Source organism: Pyrus communis, chromosome 16, assembly GCF_041283825.1.
Source record: "Pyrus communis isolate YQ-2024b chromosome 16, ASM4128382v1, whole genome shotgun sequence".
In the NCBI taxonomy this organism is placed as follows: Eukaryota; Viridiplantae; Streptophyta; class Magnoliopsida; order Rosales; family Rosaceae; genus Pyrus; species Pyrus communis.
Genome location: NC_142580.1, coordinates 17,314,117 through 17,327,475, shown reverse-complemented (window position 1 = coordinate 17,327,475; position 13,359 = coordinate 17,314,117). Strand labels below are relative to the sequence as shown.

At 38.8% G+C, this 13,359-nt stretch overlaps 1 long non-coding RNA gene across 1 annotated transcript; it reads left to right on the top strand.

The window, feature by feature from the left end:
- Positions 1-966: 966 nt before the first annotated feature.
- Positions 967-2,653, top strand: LOC148690071 (uncharacterized). The gene is made up of 2 exons (XR_015957587.1): positions 967-1,028; positions 2,458-2,653. It is a non-coding gene; the product is annotated as an uncharacterized LOC148690071 (long non-coding RNA).
- Positions 2,654-13,359: the final 10,706 nt, after the last annotated feature.

Sequence of the window (13,359 nt, the reverse complement as noted above, 5' to 3'; positions counted from 1 at the left end):
TTCCCCTCTACAAAAACCACCCAAGAACCACCTTGATTAACCATGGGATGTGGAAGTTTGAGGCCACGAAAGTTGACGAAAATCAATGGTGCTCCGGCCACCCTTCTCGATTTTCCGGCAAATCGGCAAAGCAAAGGCCGATGCCACCACTTGGGCTTTGTAGCCCATCATCCCAGGAGCAAAACCCAACCAACCTTGACCCCGTTGGACCACCGTAGACGACGAATCGACGTCGGGAAGTCTTAGGCACCCGCCGGCTTCGTGGGAAAAATTGACCATATTCCGTCCACTTTTGGACTTCGTGGCAGGTATGAAAGTTGCTCCACTCACTGAGATCTTAATTTCTGTGAAGTTTGAGAATTTTTGGAAATAGTTGGATTTTCCGGCGAGTCGGGGCGGCCGACCACCACCCACGGCGGCGCGTGCGGCGGCGCGTGGCCAGTGAGCCGCCAATGCTATTTTTAGGCTATGTCGAATGTTTTGAATTCAGTTTTGTCATTTGAATGACGTAGGTTGATCATTGGAACCTAAATTCGTTATGATACGTTACTTGATAAAAATGTGAATCGATGATCCGACCGTTGGATCGTCACCAAAATTGGATACATTATAATACGTAATATTTAAAGATCATAGGAATTTACGGATCGGGAATCCGACTTACGGATCTTCCTGAATTGGATTTGTAAGTTAGTAAAATAAATGTTCACGGCCACTTGTTTTAGGCAATTGGCAGAGATCTGACCGTTGGATTGTAATGAAATTTTAATATGTTATTCTAGAAACATATTGTGGATCGTTGGGAGTTGTGGATTGAAAATCTGATATGGGGATCTTCCGGGTCAAGTTATACAGGGTTGTAAACCCTACCGTCGATCTTTGATCGGCGGTTGACTTGTGGTCAATGGGTATCAAACTATTTCAGAATGTTGTTGAGGTTCTAAGATGTGATTTGATAATTGGCCACATGGACCGATCATTCAGGACGCCTCGATGCGCGTGCTAGAGAAGTATAGCGTGGACTCCAGGTGAGTGGATCTTTTCCTTTTTATTGTGCATATTATTGAGAGTTCTATCGATACTTTTAAATTGATTAGGTATATTACCTTCATATAATTATTGTGAATGCTTGAAGTACCTATATGAACTACGAATGGCTTGATCTCTATTTAGGGTACGTAGGCAGTCTAACGAAACGTTAGATGCAGCCATAAAATATTTGAGACAAAAGCCTTGCTTGGGAAATTGAGTAATGCGAAGGAAATTGGTAAAGACAAGTTTTAGTTTTGTGAATTAGTTAGTTAAATTAGAGGTAATTGGGTTGTCATGGATAATTATCCCTGAAAATAAGTAGTTTGGGAGTAGGGCGTTACTGATTATACACTTCACACCATATTGTTTATAATTGAAAATGCTACGACATGGTTGAGTAGTAGATTGCATCATGATATATCCATATGTATATTACTTGCATATAATTATTGGGAATGCTTTCAAATGCAAAGGTGAACTCAGGACACCCAGGTAAGTTCAGGTGAGTTTATGGTACTAGTTGAATCGATTACGTTATAGCATGACTACAGTTATGAGTTAGGTAACTTCGATACTGTCGTACTGGTTGCCATAAGTTGCACATGTTATATTGAGATGCATTGAGAGCTCATAAACCTGCACCCCGGTGTTAGTGCTCCCGCCCGTGGCCAGGGCACAGTCCTTCACGTGATGTTCACCTCCCGCACCTTATGCTTCACGTGATGTTCACCTTGGATCCAAGGTAGGTGCACAGTCCTGTCGTACAGACTACTTTAGGTGGTTCCGACTCGTAGGTGACCCGCGATTATTCGTCCAGTTTTCACGTGATCGTAGCACTCGAGCGTATTTATTTACACCCAGTCCTGTCGTACAGACCACTTTAGGTGGTTCCGACTCGTGTGCAGGTATACTTATTGAGTTAAATGTTATATGCTAGCCAGGATTGATGAGATATAGATAAGTCGTACAGGTCACTATAAGTGACTCCGACTTATATGCTAGTCATGATTGATGAGATATGGATAAGTCGTACAGGTCACTAGAGGTGACTCCGACTTATATGCTAGCCAGGATTGATGAGATATGGATAAGTCGTACATGTCACTATAGGTGACTCCGACTTATATGCTAGTCATGATTGATGAGATATGGATAAGTTGTACATGTCATTTTAGATGACTCTGACTGATATATTACTTTGTATTGATTTAGTTCATTTGGCCTACTTATTAATGTATGGTGGATTTGATGGCAAACCGTGGTTTTGGTCATTTCTGAGTATGGTTTGGATATATGTATATATGTTGTACTATCTTATGGAAAACGATACGGGTTTTACATTTAGGGCATTACTTTTAGAGAGGTAATAACTTTGGGAAGCTTGGTTTTATTGCTTACTCACACCTTCTGTTTGGTGCCTTCCAGGTTTTAGCTGCTGAGTTTATATCGACAAGAATCTGTGGTGAATCTTAGTATTAATGGATATTTCTGAGGGTATGATTCTTACCCACACTACTGTACCTTACTTATGCTCTGACATCGCGTGTGAAATGGGTTCGCTCCCACTCATAGCGCACTCTGGTACTTAGACACTTTTAGATTCAAATTTATTCACTTTTTATGCACTATCACATTTTATGGCTTCGTTACCTTCCAGGTGTCGGCCAGCACAGCTCGATTCAGGGTCTAAGTGGACTTTCTGGGTCGGGGTGTGTCATTGTTCATGAGATTTGGAGGGTTTTAAAATCTAAATGACCATGTGACCATCGTCTAAGCGTTGAGGATGCAATTATGAACGCTTATTATGCTTTCACATCTTTTAGACTAATACATTAATGATTATGAATTTTGTTTATTTTGAAGTCCCTTAAAAATACTATTCATGAGAGTTTGTATGGTTTTAAAAATTCAAACGATCATATACCCATCCTCAAAGCGTAGAGGATGCGACTACGAGAGTTTGCATATTTTTTCATATTTTTTGCACATGTAAATTAATTATTATAATTTTTTAATGTGTTTGGTATTTTTAAATTACTTGATATTTTTATTTTTAATGTGTTTTATGATTTTTAATCTCAAACTTTGCCCATAATATACTATAAAAATAATTAAATAAATAAAACTTAAATTTTAAAATTTATATAGAATAATAATTAATAAACAATATATACATATTCATTATATATATTGAATTTTATAGTAAGTTTTTTTAGTCGTTTAAAATATTAAAATCATCAAAATAACTTTTTTCTTACCGTGTCGAAACAAGTTACTTACATGTCACTCTCGTGTAAACCTGTTAAGGATCCATTATTAACAGGTTATTATTGTGTGACCCGATAATGACCCGATTAGTTATCATGTTGACCCGAAACGCGTTATTTTCCTGTCGTGTTAACGAGTTGTGTAAGAAATTGTCCCTGGTTCAATCGCAAGCCTAGAAATTTAAAGCCGGGACGGTTGAACTAATCTTGGACCAATTTGGGTTGCTTGGAATGCCACCGGAGTAGGCTGGGCCACGAGAGTGTGCTGCTCGGCATGTGGAGCACGTGGATGCGATGCAAGGTGTAATACCCTGAAAATTTAAATATATGAATATGTGGAGAAAATCGAAAATAAATGAATTTACGGTTACAAAAATTTAATTGAGAAATTTTAACATTTTGTTTCCAAAAATTATTATAATCTACGTCGTAAAATTTATTGATAAGTGGAAAAGAGGAAAATGCCATAGTTGGTTTAACGTAATTATACAAGGATGTATTTTACCCTCATATATTTTAGTGTATTTCTTGACATATTTGAATAGAGGACAACCATACAAGCGCGCAGGCGAAAACCGTTCGCGAAGCTGAGTTATAACGAAAGAGATATAAACGAACAAAGATAGGGACAAAATGGTCATTTAATTGTTAATCTAGAAAGCTCCAAATTGATGGAGTAATTATCTGTGATGCCACGTGTGTGGCTAAGATGAAAAGGAAATGAGAGAAAAGGATAGGGGCGAACAAATCAGAGAAGAAGAAGGATGAGTGAACCAATAAGAAAGGGAATAAAGGAGGGAAATGAGGGAAGAGAGAAGAAAGGGGCAAAACCGGACCCTTTTCTAACCCGCGACCCGACCCAACGGGTTTCATGCTTTCCGATGCCTTTCAGGCGGTTTTTCCAGCGAATCATGCTAAATAAACACCTAGGAAACACTCCATGATCTTCCCTCTACTCATTCCACCCCAAATTAGATGAAATTTGGGCTTAAAATTGTGAAAACCGACGGTGGGTGTAACGGGTTCGGGGTGGCGACTCCTCCAAATCCTGAAGCTAAACCCTTCAATAACCACCATCTTTGGACTCCCTATGAGACCTGGAACAAAGCCCATGCATTGATTATGGCGTCAGAGTTGTTTTGGAGTCGAATCAAGAACACCCAATTCAAGGGTTTCTGGCGATTAGAGGGCAATTTGAGGTGTTTCCCGGTCGAATTGGACTTCGGCCCAGGTATGAAAGTAGTTCCTCTAATTGAACTCTACTTGTCACAAAATTTGGTAATTTTTGGAGTTCATCGGAAAACTAGTGAAAACCGCCACCCACGGCGAGGCGTGGCCAGTAGGCCGATGCTGCCATATTGTGCAAATTTTGATATTCTAAATACGAATTTGGTATCCCTTTGATGTGTTTCGTTTATTAAAGCTAATGTTGGTTATTTCAGTTTTGAATATAATCGGACATGGATTGAAAATGAAATGTGAACCATGATCGGCTTGATCCCTTCATAGTGTACGTAGGCAGTCTAACGAGAAGGTTAGATGCAGCCATAAATAACCAAGATTAATCTTTATCGAAAATTAGAAAGAAGAAAAGAGATTGGGTGTTTAGTTTAAAGATGGACCTTATGTTTTTGTTAAATAAATTTAGCTATAAAATATGTGAGGAATTAAGAAGTTATTAAAGAAATTGTGATTAATGGTAGTAAATAAACAAGGGTTTATTTTGGCCTATCACCGAAATTATTTTTCGGAATTAAAAATTTCGGGTTGGGGTGTTCCAAATGGTATCAGAGCAAATGATCCTACCTTACAATGTGAGACATTATTGATGGTTGTGGATTTGAATTGTGAATTGCATTGATATTGCATTATTTCATAAGTTCTTTGAGTAATGATGAATTTATGTGAAATGCCTATATTGTGAATCGCTATAAAGTGAATTGATTTTGAGTGGGAGTAGAAAATTTTTAAAATGTCATATTTTATGTTATAGCTTCAAAGACGAGCACTTGATTAAAGTCTAGGATTAATCTTGAATTGGGTTGATATTATGTTATGTATTATGAAAATTTTGAACGTTAAGATCATTGTGAAAATGTGATAAGTAGATGAAAAAGTCGTATTATACCTCTGCAATTGAGAAATGTTGAATTAGGCGAAGAGGCCCGTGTATATTGAATTGGACGAAGAGGCCCGTGAATGTTGATTTGAGCAAAAAAGGCCCGTGGAATGTGGATGAATGTTGGAATGGGTAAAATGACCTGTGGAATATGAGAAATGGATGAGTGGGCACAAAGACACAATGTTTCCGGTGAGAAGCTCCATGTGTGGGTTGTAAGAATGGATTATTGAAGTGATAAAAAAATGAGTGATATGTATTAGCCAGGTATATTACGATCATTTCCAATTACTAGTCACTTATTGGGATAAAAGAAAAAGGTGATGAAATCGTTGTTTTGCCAATGATATTTATGGCAGAAAATTTAAATATTTACGAAAATCAAGATGAAATTTATCGAATTGGAAAAGAAATCATAAATCGAAGTTATGAATTGTTCATTATAATTGGAATGGTGAAAAAACCATGGATTTCTTCATTTATTGAATTATTGGTGGACATGAATAATAGAATGAGAAATTGAGTTCGTTGAATATAAACGGCAAAATTGTAATATTTACTTAGCCACTACTGATTATGGCTCGAAATTATGATATTTATTTGGCAGATGATGGAAATATATGATAATTGTTTTGCCAAAATGGATATAGCAAAATTTTTTTGATGTTGGGTATTGCCAGTGATTATGGCCATAAATTTTGAGAAGGAATCAAGGTAACGGCTATGTGTGACATCCCGTCCCGGAACTTTCGAAACGCACGTGTGAATTTACGATGTTGCCCCTAGTTCGTTTTTGGCACGTTGTGGGTTGTTTGTGTGGGGTGGCAGGTGTTGGACAACTCACACACACACTGCCACACTCTCCCTCTCCCTCTGCCTCTGTCCCGTGTCTCTCTCTCTCTCTTCCCTCCTTCTTCTTCTTCCTTCGACGTACGGACAAACATCAAAAGCACCCAAACCATCACAGATCGAAGGAACCAATTACACCATTCAACTCGTGAGGTCGAGGCGAGCTCAGCCATACCATTTTCAGGTGAGGAATACTTCGTTTTCACGTCGATTCGACGACGTCCGTTTAGAGTACTGTTCATGCAAAATTTATACATTGAGTTTTTGGGCTTTTGAAGCTTGTAGTTGTGTTGGTGAGGTCCCAAGGAGCCTCGGAGTGCTTCGTTGGACAAAATTGGACGTCAGGATCGTCCTGTTCGAAGTTGGCCGAGCTTGGAGTTTTTGCACAGGTATAATCTCTTAGTTTTAGCCCTTAAAACTTGTTGGGACATGTTCTACTAGTCTAGGGCTTTCATTTGGTCCAAGAATCACGAAAAACGGATGAAAAATGAGCGAGAAAACCTAAGTTGCAGGTTTTCCCAGTTTTCGGCGCCGGCACGTGGCCGCGCGTGGGGGGCGCGTAGGTCCGTGCCTGTGCTGGCGCGTGGGGGCGCGTGTGGGGTCCAAAAATTATTCTAAAAATATGGTTGTGATCCTGAGGTTGTGTAGAGCACGTGGGTATATTCATTTGTCCATTTTGAGCAATGTATGAGAAGTTATTACGAGAAACGGGTTATGTGCTTTAAAGTTAACGTTTTTATAGTTGTTTCGCATTTAGGTGACACGTACCCCGAGGACGAGCGTGCACACGTGAGACAGGGGGGCTACGACCCTTCTACATACCAGTGAGTGGGCTTTTGTTTTCCGTATATACCTATATACATTTATATTCCCATAAATTGTTTAAAAAGGATTATTTACATTATGCCATGCACTTTATTATTATCGTTTACGCATCATTGCATGCATTATTAGTGGCATACATATACATATGCATATTGGGTGCTGTGGACGCGCAGGTAAGTGCCAGGTAAGTGACATTCACGTTTATGTTTCAGTAGTGGTTTGAGATGCCTAGAGAGCTCATAACCTGCACCCCCGGTGTTAGTGCTCCCGCCCAGAGTAGGGCACAGTCCTTCACGTGATGTTCACCTCCCGCACCACACGGATCCAAGCTAGGTGCATAGGCCTGTCGTACAGACCACATTAAGTGGTTCCGACTCGTAGGTGACCGCGATTAGTCGCACAGTCTTCACGTGATCGTAGCACTAGAGCGTATATATATATGTTACACCCAGGCCTGTCGTACAGACCACCTTGAGTGGTTCCGACTCGTGGGCAGGTTCAGTTTTAGAGTTGAGATTTGAGCTCTAGATGCAGCCGTACAGGTCACGTTAGGTGACTCCGGCTGCCAGATGTTATGATGTTGATATGATTTATACCTGGGCACTTACATTCATATTGAGGCTTTGGCATGGCATATCTTTAGCATGATTGGCATATCCTTGAGCATGTTGTGCATGTTTATACATACGTACATATGTTTATTTTCTGGGAAGTGTACAGATTTTACGGCGAGGGGTTAGATTGTATTTTGCTAAATGGTTTTCAAAGAGCTTTGTTTTTGCCCACTCACGCTTTTGTTTTGCGCCCCTCCAGGTTCTAGTTGCTTAGCCGTTGCGGTGGTTTCCCTTGAGAGCTTTTCGGCGTTCTGACAGACACTCCACTTTGTAGGGTCGCCTTCGGGCGTACTACTGTTATCGTTTTTGTTTGGACTGCTTTAGACCTGCTCTGATTTTGTATATCACTTACTAGCACTTATATTAGTACCTTGTATGCTAGTTTTGAATTATTCGTACTTTTATATTACTACTTTATTAGCTTCCGCACGTGCACATGGCTACGTCACCTTTGTGTGACGGCCAGCACGCTCCGATCTCGGTCGGGGTGTGTCACTATGTATAGCCAATGTTGGTAAGTAGTTTTACCCATGATTGTGGTTCTTATGCTAGTATTTATTTTTGGACCTTGAATAAAGTTGTAGACTGAGGTTATGATTTTATTCACTATAAATGGAATGGTGGGATTAGCTTTAAATTCCTTTTCGTTACTCGATGGTAGAAATCTTGGGGACGAGATTTATTTTAATGGTGGTCAAATGTAATACCCTGAAAATTTAATTACACGAATATGTGGAGAAAATAAAAAATACATCTATTTATGGTTATGAAAATTTAATTGAGAAATTTTAACATTTTGTTTCCGAAAATTATTATAATCTACGTCATAAAATTTATTGATAAGTGGAAAAGATGAAAATGCCATAGTTGGTTTAACGTAATTATATGAGGACGTATTTTACCCTCATATATTTTAGCGTATTTCTTGACATATTTGAATAAAGGACGACCCTACGAGCGCGTAGACTAAAACCGTTCGCAAAACGGAGTTATAACGAAAGAGATATAAACGAACAAAGATAGGGACAAAATGGTCATTTAATTGTTAATCTAGAAAGCCTCAGATGCTGGAGCAATTATCTGTGATGCCACGTGTGTAGCTGAGATGAAAAGGAAAGGAGAGAAAAGGATGGGGGCGGACGAATTAGAGAAGAAAGAGGAGGAGTAAACCAATAGGAGAGGGAAGAAATGAGGGAAATGAGGGAAGAGATAAAGAGGGGGAAAAACCCAGACCTTTCTCTAACCCATGACCCGACCCAACGGGGTTTCATATTTTTCGACACCTTTCAGGTAGTTTTTCAGGCCAAACAAACACTTGGGAAACACTTTAAGAGCTTCCTTCTACTCATTCCACCCCAAATTCGATGAAATTTGGGTTTCAAATTATGAAAACCGACAGTGGGTATAACGGGTTTGGGGTGGCGATTCCTCCAAATCCTAAAGCTAAACCTTTCAATTACCACCATCTTTAGACTCCCCTTGAGGCCTGGAACAAAGCCCATGCATTGATTGAGGCGTCAGAGTTGTTTTGGAGTCGAATCAAAAACACCTAATTCAAGGGTTTCCGGCGGTTCGATGGCGATTTGAGGTGTTTCTCAGTCGAATTGGACTTCAGCCCATGTATGAAAGTTGTTCCTCTCATTGAACTCTACTTGTCACAAAATTTGGTAATTTTTGGAGTTCATTGGAAGACTGGGTTTCTGTTCATCGGAAACTGCTACCCACGGCGGCGCGTGGCTAGTGGGCCAATGCTACCATTTTGTGCAAATTTTGATATTCTAAATATGATTTTGTGTCCCTTTGATGTGTTTCGTTTATTAAAGCTAATGTTGGTTATTTTAATATAATCAGAAATGGATTGAAAATGAAATGTGAACTACGATTGGCTTGATTCCTTCGTAAGGTACGTAGGCAGTCTAACGAGAATGTTAGATGCAGTCATAAATAACCAAGATTAATCTTTATCGAAAATTAGAAAGAAGAAAGGAGATTGGGTGTTTAGTTTAAAGATGGACCTTATGTTAAATAAATTTAGCTATAAAATATGTGAGGAATTAAGAAGTTATTAAAGAAATTGTGATTGATGGTGGTAAATAAACAAGAGTTTATTTTGGCCTATCACCAAAATTATTTTTCGGAATAAAAATTTTCGGGTCGAGGTGTTAGACTAGGGCTCGGCTTGGCAACGCATTGGGCTCACGTTGGATTTAGGCATCTCGGCTTAGGCTTGGGTCCGTGTGGGCTTGAATGGCACATCTTAGGCCATGGTTGTGGTGTCGTGGACCTTGTCGAGGGTGGCTGTCATGGTGACCACCGTGGTGGTTGCCACAATGGTGCCCTGTGGAGGTGGTGCCGCTCCACTCATTGTTGTGTTAAGCCTTGTAGATTGCCGCAGTCCTAATCCTTGAATGTTGGAATTTCCGTTCGTTGAGGTTTCCTAATCTCTTACCATTGTACTTTTCTTTTACATTTTATCGAAGAATTTAAAAAAAAAATCCAAGAATAAGAACATACAAAAAATCTACAAAGGAACAAGAAAACGAAAAACCTTGAATGCGAGAGTCTTCTACGAGCGTTTGATCAAGAATCTCAACGAGAGCACCAATTTGTGGATGTAAATTTCTTCCTTCTTCTTCTTGGATGAAAATGCACCTGCAAAAACAATTAACACCTTAAGTCAAGGTCAAGAGCCTCATGCGCCCACGATATGTGGAGAGGGGCTTTAGCCGAAGAACCTCTGATGTCAAAGTTAGAATTTTGAGGGAAAAGTGTTTGAAGAATTTAGAAAATTTTGCAAGAGGATTCAACTTAGGTTTTTGGAGAAAATGAGGTATTATTAATAGGGGTGTGGCCGGCCCCCTTTGGAGAGGTGGGAACGGGCCTCATTTGGTGGGTTTAGGGTATAATTGCAAGATATTATGTCACCATAATATCTTGCAACCAATTAGGAAATTAATTAGAAAATTAATTAATATAGGTAATTAATCTTATTTTGAATGAATATTTGGAGGTTGCCTCGTGGGGAGGATTTGATGAGGATGGATGAAATAGGTTTTGAATAAATACCTATTTTGATCATTTTGACCTTGATTGAGCGATGATTGTTCGCTGCTTGTGCGTAGGAGTTCCGATGTGCCTCAAGAGTAATCTTGTCTTTTTTACCCAAAAATTCACGTGCCGCCTCCATATTTTTCTTAATTATTTTTGGCTCCACACTAGTCGTTGAATTTGAATCAATTATTGCAACTGAAGAGCTGGGCCTTAAAAAGGAGCTAAGATGGGACGGGGTGGAGATGATGGGGTTGGTCAATAGATTTTTCTTCCTTTAGCCGCATTTCGCTCAAAAGCTACAATTGGGCAGCCTGATGCCTCTTTGACCAAATAATAGCCTGATGAGCTCCATAGTATTATAGCCCCACCTTCGGTTGGAGATGAGTTTTTGGGCAAATCAGGTCATTTTTTGGCTTTTGGATCTTTAGCCCTCTCCATTGGAGATGTCCTAAAAAATTTTAATCAGAGTTTGAATTTAGAGAGGAATGGTCAATTTACAAATCTATGACTCAGTAAGGAATCTTCTTGAGCCGTGTGGTTCATGTTGTAATTGGAATACTCATATTCATTCTCATTGAGGCATATCATAAATGTATCACGTTGTCTTATTCAAAATTCTTCATAAGTTCTAACGTTGTGAGGATTCCCACTTTTACTTTTTATATTATCATTCCATTTAGGAATTGTTATTGGCACTCCAAAAATTTCATTTTGCACTTTAAACTTTCTATAATTAGAAAGGAAAAAAACACTTGTGAAGAGTGTAGAATAAGATTAGTAAAATGCTAATAACAATTTCCTTCCATTTATGATAAAACCTCAAGTTATTTAGTGACTACGTACAATGAGGTAACTTTACGTTCAAATGATAACTAACATTATGACGAAATATTTATCTTCAATATGTCTTCTTCTTCTTCTTAATTTTCTCTTGTTGATGAGCACGCTCCATTATCGTTAAAGAGATGTTCAATTTTGTCAGCAAATAATAGTTTTTCTTGGAATTAAAGAAAGAAATGAAACATGTCATATCGACACCAAAACATGAAAAGAAAAAGGATAAATTACACTCTACCATTTCAGGTTTAGAGTCAATTTCCATTTCTTACAGCATTTTTAAAATATTTCACTTTTATACCTCAAGTACTATTTTATTTCAATATAATACATCCGTTACATTTTTCATCCATTGATCCATTAAGTGCTGACGTGGCGGCCACATTTGTGTCATGTGGCAAAAAAATATTTTTTTTATTCATTTAAAATATTATAAGAATTTACCCTAAAAAAATAAAAATAAAAAAAACACAAACTGAAACCCACCTCCTCACAAACAAACCCAGAAACCTTCCCCCCCCCCCCCCCCGACCCACCTCCCTCTCCTCCACTCTCTTCACCTCCCCTTCCATCCAAAAACCCACCCCACCTCTTCGGAGAAGATGCATCAACGGCAGCGGCAGTGGGTCCCTCTCTGCCACAATCTCCTCTCTACCGAGCCCTCCTTCTCTGCCATAATATCCTCTCTACCGATCCCTCCAGCTCCCACCTCCTCCTTCTCGTCGGCGACTGCCAAGGCCACATCACCCTCCTTGACCTCCACCTAAAATCATGATCCTCTGGTTGCTGGGTTTTAAAGCTTGAAGCTTGTAGATGTGGGTTTTTTTTTTAATCTGATTTGTGCTCAAATTTTGGGGTTCTGGTTGTTAAATTTGTTCTTTCGAGGGTTCTGTGAACTGGGTAGTAGACATTAGAATTTGCCTAGAAATTTTGAATTAGGGTTTTCTTACATTTGATTTGGGATTGTATTTTTGTAATGTAATGTTAGTAGGGGAAGTGGGGGTGTGGTGGAATGGGATGGGTTTTTAGATGGGAGGGGAGGTGAAGAGGGTGGAGGAGAGGGAGGTGGGTCGGGGGGTGAGAGGTTTTTGGGTTTGTTTGCGAGGATGGGGGTTGCGGGACGGTGGATTTCAGTTTTTTTTTTTTTTTTAGGGTAAATTATTATAATATTTTAAATGAATAAAAAATTATTTGTTTGCCACGTGGCACAAATTTGGCCGCCACGTGGTATAAATTTGACCGCCACGTCATCACTTAATTGATTAATTGATGGAAAATGTAACATATGTATTATATTGAAATAAAATAGTAGTTAAGGTATGAAACTGAAATATTTTAAAGATGTTATAAGGAATTGTAATCAACTCCAAACTTAATGTAGTAATTTAATTTATCCCAAAAAAAACAAAAAACATGTCATATGATGGTAAGTACGATGAGAATGAGATTCCATGTTTCCAACGCCAAAAAGTAGGTGAAATATGCCTGTTTCTTTTTATTCCTGGTGAACTAGGAGAAACACGTGTCACAGGGAGATATGGATTGAGGATTTTGGCATTTCAGGTTAAGTTTGAAATGATGAATTTCAAAATTCGAAGAGATTAATAATAATAAGAAGAGAAATTATAAATGTTTTGCAAGAGAATGATGAAGGCGTGTAGGAGGAGGGGTGCAAATTTCTAATTAGAATGAGTTATTTACATATTTTTCATATATGTTAATTTAGTGGTGGATTCAATATTTTAATTTTAGGTAGTCTTAATCA